This window comes from Gopherus flavomarginatus, chromosome 4 (genome assembly GCF_025201925.1).
Source record: "Gopherus flavomarginatus isolate rGopFla2 chromosome 4, rGopFla2.mat.asm, whole genome shotgun sequence".
Taxonomy (NCBI): Eukaryota; Metazoa; Chordata; order Testudines; family Testudinidae; genus Gopherus; species Gopherus flavomarginatus.
The window spans coordinates 69777978-69785378 of NC_066620.1; the positions used below are offsets into that span (position 1 = coordinate 69777978).

A 7401-nucleotide genomic window follows, 5' to 3' on the forward strand; every position below is an offset into this window, starting at 1 on the left:
GTGTACTCAATTCTTCGTACATTTCAAGTCCATTTAAATCAAAACTATCACCGTGCTTAAGGAGGCTCTCTAGGTTCTTGCACTTTGTCATTAGTTGCTCTTGTTTTCCTATTTCGTTGAATTTAGTTATGTCATACAAAAATCCAAACTGTTCATGGTGTACTTGCAAGGTATTAAACCTTTCATCAACAGCAGATACTGCTTTATCCATCACAACATTAAAAAATTCAACCTCAAATTTCTTTTCTGGATCGTCTATGGGCATGATCTGCTGTACAGATTCTTCACAAAGAAGTGTCCCTGGCCTTTTTAACTCATATTAACTATGTATTTACTTTATGAAAGTTGGAGAAAACATTGTGAAAACGTAAAACATTGGCTGCCCAAATTCTGGGCTGGCAAAAGTTATACTGACTCACAGGGAAAAAAAAAAGCAGGAGAATCTTAGTACAACATATGGTCACTCTATACCAGGGGTCGGCAACCTTTCAGAAGTGGTGTGCCAAGTTCACTGTAATTTAAGGTTTCTCGTGCCAGTAATACATTTTAATGTTTGTAGAAGGTTCCTCTGTATATCTATATTATATAAATAAACTATTGTTATTATCTGAGGTCTTGGCCACCAGTCCTGCTCAGGCCACTGCCAGCTGAGTAAATGAAACCCCAAACCGGCAGCGGGCTGGTGGCTAGAACCCTAGACAAGGATCCCAGGCCCTGCTCAGCCCGCTGCTGGTCTGGGGTTCTGACCACCAACTCCTGCCAGCCAGGATCCCGGCCGCCAACACCCCCTCAGCCCGCTACCAGCCTGAGATTCTGCTCACCCAGGCGGGCAGGAGGCAGAGTGGGGCTGGCGGCTGAGCTCCTGACTGGCAAGGGGCCGGCAGCCGGAACCCCGGAGTAGTAGTAGGTTGAGTGCTGCTGGCACTCCAGACTGGCAGCAGACTGAGCCACTCAACCCCCCACCGGCCCTGCTCAGCCCGCCACCAGCCCGCTCAGCCCGCCACCAGCCCACTCAGCCCGCTGCCAGCTGAGTGAATGGAACCCCAGCCTGACAGCAGGTTGAGTGGTTCAGCTGGCCTGCTCAGTCCACTGCCAGCCTGGGGTTCCTTGGGGGTCCCCAGGCCAGCAGCAGGTGCTGAGTGGGGCCGATGGCTGGTATCCCAGCTGGCAATAGGGCAGCAGCTGGAACCCCAGAGCAGTGATGGGCTGAGCCGCTCAGCCTGCTGCTGCATACCATCAAAAATCAGCTCACCTGCCACCTTTGACACGTGTGCCATAGGTTGCCAACCCCTGCTTTATACACTAGTAAGGAGATGAGCATATTACAGTTGTTGGAGGGTTCTTATCAGGAGTAACAGGCTATAGGAAAGTCAGTCAACATTTTTTGTTTCTCTGATGAAAACTGGCCCACTCCCTGCCTCAAACCAAACCTGTCTCTAATAATTGTCAACAACTTAATTTTCTGTTTTTGGCTAAGATATTGATTTTTTAAAAAAAAATATATTGAAATTGGATTCAGGATTGTTAGCAAGAATTTTTGGCAAACAAAGTTGTTAAATGACAATCTAAATGGCAACACAGTACTGCTTTCATGCTTGGCTCACCCCCCAGCTGGTCCAACAGCTGCAATAGACCCCAAAATCCACCTCTTGGGGTGCAGAGTGGCAACAGCAGCAGCAAACCCTCAGGTGCAATCACACGCCAATGGGCACCACCATCAGCCTTACGGACCATGGTGAAGTTAGCACAGCATCTGATCTCAGACAGGGCACCCATGGAGCCACAGCAGCTCATCTTGCCCTGTGCAGCTCCCCCCGGATGAGATGGATCGCTGGCAGCTGCCAGCCCGGGGAGAGGCGCTCCCCAGCTAGGGTGGCCAGATCCAGATGTCCTGACTTTATAGGGCCAGTCCTGATATTTGGGGCTTTGTCTTATATAGGCACCAACTACCCCCACTTAGAGTGACCAGACAGCAAGTGTGAAAAATCAGGACAAGCAGTGGGGGGGCGGGGTAAAAGGAGCCTATATAAGAAAAAGACCCCAAATATCAGGAATGGCCCTATAAAATAGGGATATCTACCCCAACCCCTTGTCCTGATTTTTAACACATCTGGCTAACCCAACCCAGTCCTGTGTGACATTCCAATCCTGGCTCACTGCCCAGGAAGTGAGTTACTTTCACTTTCATTCCTCAGCAGGTAGCCAGCCTCCCCTCCCCTGCAGCACCTCACTGTCACGGAGTCCCCGGGCGATGCTCTGGAACTGCTCCCCACCAAGCCAGGCAGGACTTTGGGGAGCCTCCTCTCCCTTGGAGCAGACTTGTTCAGGGCAAGAAGCTCATACATCTTCACCTCCTGGGTCTCTCCTTGGAGCATTCAGCATCCTCTGCCCCTCCGTGCGCTTCCCACAGCGAGCCCACCCAGGCGGGGTCCTGGGGAAGCCACAGGGTCCTGCACCCCCACTTCGCAGTCAGATGTGACTCAGCCAGCCAGTAAAACAGAGATTTATTCAATGACAGGAACAGGGTCTAAAACAGAGCTTGTAGATACAGCGAACTGGACCCCTCGGCCGGGTCCATTCTGGGGGCAGTGAGCCAAACCCCCACGTCTGCCCTCAGCCAGCTCCAGCCTAACAACCCCTCCCAGCCCCTCCTCTCTGCTCAGCTCCTTTCCCGGGCCAGGAGGTCACCTGATCTTTGTCTCCAACACCTTCAGCTGGCACCTTTGCAGAGGAGGGGCCCAGGCCATTAGTTGCTAGGAGACAGAGTGTCAGGCATTTAGGTGCACTGGCCCTTTGCTCTGCCAGATACTTAAGAACTGCCATGGGGACACTGAGGCACCAACACAGTATTCAGAGAAAACATTAGGAACATTCCCAGTTCGTCACACTCACCCAACCCTGCCCTGATGGAGGGGAGGGAGGAGAGAGAGAGGGCTGCTCCTGGGGAGGAGGGAGAAAGGAGGGGGTGCTCCGTGAGGTGGGGGGGAGAAGAATGGATGTTATGGGGGACAAAAAGGATACTGGTTCCAGAGCCACAGAGCCTGCCTCACCTCACCTCAGCTGGGGGGAAAGAGTCACACTCACAGGTGAGCTCCTTTCCCAACCCTACCCCCTCCCCTTCCCAGAGACCCCAGCAGCCAATCCCATTCCTCAGACTGTGCTGCATTCGGCTCTCTCTAGGACCCAGCAGCCCTGCTTCTACACTGTCTGGGCTGCCTGCAGAGTGGTGCCCCCAGGCAGAGTGGGGCACTACGCCGTTGCCTATTCTGCCTATGCCTAAGGACGGCCCTGAGTCCAGAGGTGCTCGGGCTATGAACTGCCAAGTCCAGAAGTGCTGGGTCTCAGCCCCAGCACATATTAAGCACTAACCAATACTGGTCAGAGCGCGGTATAGCTAACAGGCTGCAGTTACATTCAGACACTCAAGGTGTGGCTTGCATGCTGGGAGACTGTTACTGAGTGGCGCAGGTAGGAGCTGCTAGAGCAATGCATCGTGAGCCACCCAAGGTTTCAGGGCATGGATGACACAACCCCACTAGTCTGGATTGTGCCATGAGGGTTTGGCTACACTTGCAGATGTGCAATGCTGGGAGTTAAAGCTGTCTTCGTACAGCTGTATAGGGAAAGCACTGCAGTGTGGCCACGCTGACAGCTATCAGTGCTGCAGCGTGGCCACATTTGTAGCATTTGCAGCGGTGTTGGGAGTGGTGCATTATGGGCAGCTATCCCACAGAGCACCTCTTCCCATTCTGGCACGATGGGTTGTGGGAAGGGGCCGGAGGGTGCAGGTCATTCTGCTTCCTGGCCCATTGCCCCATGATGCATCGCTTCACATCCCAGCAAGCCCTGTATTTCCGTCCACGTTTGGCGCCATCTTGACTCTCTCAATGGTTTCCATGCAGCATGATTTCTGTGGGAAATGGAGCCGGAACTGCCGAGGAATATGCTGATGAGTTTCGCCAGCACATCACTTTTGCAGTTGAGCTATTCCTTAGGATCCAAACTGATGAGGAGTCCGATGATGATAGCAAGTCGCATGACGCGTACGACACGAACTTGCTTGTGGCATTAACGGAAATGCTCAGCACTGTGGAACACCGCTTTTGGGCTCGGGAAACAAGTACTGAGTGGTGGGATCAAATTGTCATGGACATCTGGGATGATGAGCAGTGGCTGCAGAACTTTTGGATGAGAAAAGCCACTTTCATGGGACTGTGTGCTGAGCTTGCCCCCACCCTGCGGCACAAGGACACGAGATTGAGAGCTGCCCTGCTGGTGGAGAAGCGGGTGGCTATTGCAATCTGGAAGCTGGCAACTCCAGACAACTACTGATCGGTCGCGAACCAGTTTGGAGCGGGAAAGTCGACCGTTGGAATTGTGTTGATGCAAGTTTGCAGGGCCATTAATCGCATCCTGCTAAGAAGAACCATGACTCTGGGGAACGTGCAGGACATTGTGGATGGTTTTGCACAAATGGGTTTCCCTAACTGTGGAGGGGCAATATATGGGACGCATATTCCTATTCTGGCACCACCCCACCTAGCATCCGAGTACGTTAATCGGAAGGGATATTTCTCCATGGTTCTCCAGGTGCTTGTGGATCACCGTGGGCATTTCACTGACATTAACACAGGCTGGCCTGGAAAGGTGCATGATGCACGCATCTTTCAGAACACTGGCCTGTTCAGGAAGCTGCAGGCTGGGACTTTTTTCCCAGACCAGAAGATCACAGTAGGGGACATCGAAATGCCCATTGTGATCCTTGGAGACGCCGCTTACCCATTAATGCAGTGGCTCATGAAACCGTACACAGGGAACCTTGACAGGAGCAAGGACCAGTTCAACTATAGGCTGAGCGGGTGCCGAATGACTGTGGAGTGTGCTTTTGACCGTTTAAAGGGGCACTGGCGATATCTGTATGGGAAGCTAGACTTGGGGAAAGCAGCATCCCCATGGTTATATCCATGTGCTGTACCCTCCATAATATTTGTGAAGGGAAGGGTGAAAGATTAAGTCAGGCATGGACCTTTGAGGTTCAACGCCTGGAGGCTGAATTTGCACAGCCAGAGTGCAGGACTACTAGAGAGGCCCAGCACAGGGCTGCAAGGATTAGGGATGCCTTGAGGGAGGAATTTGAAGCTGAAAACCAGCAGTAATGTTTGGTGCCCTGCACGGGAGTGAAGTGCAGTGGTTACAATGTTAGTAGGAATCTGTGTTTCCTAAGCTGATTTGCAGTGCCTGTTTCTTTCCTAGGCTAAGATATCTTTGACTTTTTGCAATAATAGAGACTGTTTTCAAAGCCAAGAATTCATTTATTGAAAAGAAAATTACTTTATTGACAGACACGCAACTTTTTGGGAACCTAAAAGGGCAGGGGGTGGGGTGGGGAACTGTACAGTCACAGGTTTGTATATGTCCTGTGCAATGACTGCTGCACTTCAGGATGGCTATACTGCATAGTGATGGGGGTTGAGTGCAGAGGGTAATGGTCGTAGTTCTCAGGGCTGGTTGGTGAACGTACAGGTGTTGGAGGCAGCTGGTGGTGGTAAGAACCTGGATGCTGGGGAAGGGGGTTTTGAGCTGACATTGGGGCACAAGGGAAAGAGCTTTGGGACGGGGGAGTAGTGGGGGCGATAGTGCTCTGCCTGCATGGCTACGAGCGCCTGGATAGAGTCCACTTGCCGTGCCAGGATGCTTATCAGCTGCTTTGTGCTTTTCTTCCTGGCCCGCTGCGTTTTTTGGCAGATCCTGCTTTCCCTTTCCCTCCAGTCCTGCACTTTTTGATTCCCTGTGACAGAGTGCTCCATAGCTGCTTGCAGCAGGTCTTCTTTGCTTTTTTGCGGCTTCTTCCAGAGGTTTTATAGTCTTTGATCTCAAGGTTGCTTCTGGAAAGGCAAAAAATACAACACTTAACAGAGGCAGCATTGTTTATACCAGACAGTTATTCCCACACAGTTAAGGAGTAACATTCTTCACAATAGCATAATTTTCCCATCCCAATGAGAGCACACATAACCCACGGGAGCCCCAAAATGGTGAGTAAGGGGGACTGATTGCTTCAGGACTCTACTGTCCTCGGGGTTTCTGTGCATTGGGGAAAGCAAACAGCTGCAGGGGGCACCTACACTGAACACTATCCCAACATTTTCCACAGGAGTTGATAGTTGATACTGGAAGATATCTTGCTGTTGCGGGTCACCTGGGAAGTGCGGGAGGGTCTTCTACAGCAATGCGGATTCCACCCTGGCCCTATGCAGCTTGCCTGTGTCTTGCAATGGTCCCCCCACCCCTCGCAGCACAGTGGCGTGGACGTGTTAGCCTGACTGGGACAAGGATCACAGTGGCTCTCTCAATAAACTTGCGCAAGCGCATTGCCCACGCTCTGACTGAAACTTTTGAAGAGATTACCGAGGCCGATTACTGTGATGTGATAGATCACATCAATGCGCTATTCCACATCTAGGCATGCATGCATGCAGCCCTAACCCTTCCTCCTCTCCCGAAAAATTTCCATCCTGAAAATAAAAGCCGCTTACCGGGAACCCACTCCTCTGTTTGTCCTCCACCAAGTACCGGCTGCTGCGACTGGCTACCTTCCTCCTGGCTTGAGAAGAGCTCCTGGCTGCATGCCTCCAGGGACTCCGGGGTGCCTCCCCCCACCGCAGTACCCTCACTCTCAGTTTCCTCTTCCCCCTCCTCCTCCCCCTGCTCTGAAGTGTCCATCGTGGTCCTTGGATTGGTGGTGGGGTCACCCTCAAGTATTGCATCCAGCTCTTTGTAAAAAGGGCAGGTCGGGGGAGCAGCCCCAGAGCGGCGGTTTCCCTTGCGGGCTTTGCAATAGGCACTCCGCAGCTCCTTCACTTTAACCCTGCACTGCAGGGCATCCCTGTCATGGCCCTTTCCAGCATGGCCCTTTATATTTGCCCATAGGTATCGTAATTCCTACAGCTGGAGCACAGCTTCCTCCCCGCAAACACTGATGAGGTCCAGCAACTTGCCATTGCTCCATGCTGGGGCTCGTTTGGCGCATGGAGGCATGGTCACCTGGAAAGATTCACTGATTGCACTCCACACCTGGCTGAGCAAACAGGAAGGGAATTTTTAAAATTCCCGGGGCATTTAAAGGGTGGGTCACCTGAAGCCAGGGCAGTAGAGTTCGAACTGATGAGCAGAGTGGCTGAACAGGCATTCTGGGATACCTCCGAATACCACTGGAGGCCAATTACAGTGCTTTTGGTGGCCACACTGGCAGAGCAGCACTGCATCACCGGTGCTGCAGTCGTTATTCCCCAGACCGAGGTGGAGTACAGCCAGCGCAGTAGCCAGGGAGATACAGCACTGTATGTGCCTTGCAAGTGTGGACGGTGAGTGAGTTGCAGCGCTGTCAAGCCACCACCAGCG

The 7401-nt window shown here is 52.3% G+C and overlaps 1 long non-coding RNA gene and 1 pseudogene across 1 annotated transcript in view; one reads left to right on the top strand and one right to left on the bottom strand.

Moving 5' to 3' along the window:
• Positions 1 to 7401, top strand: part of LOC127049934 (sulfotransferase 6B1-like) — an 85621-nt pseudogene that overhangs the window by 62917 nt on the left and 15303 nt on the right.
• The window catches only part of LOC127049944 (uncharacterized), a 28973-nt gene continuing 27398 nt past the window's right edge, over positions 5827 to 7401 (bottom strand). The window contains exon 3 of the long non-coding RNA XR_007774114.1: positions 5827 to 5885. This is a non-coding gene — a long non-coding RNA (uncharacterized LOC127049944). The remainder of the gene's footprint in view (positions 5886 to 7401) is intronic.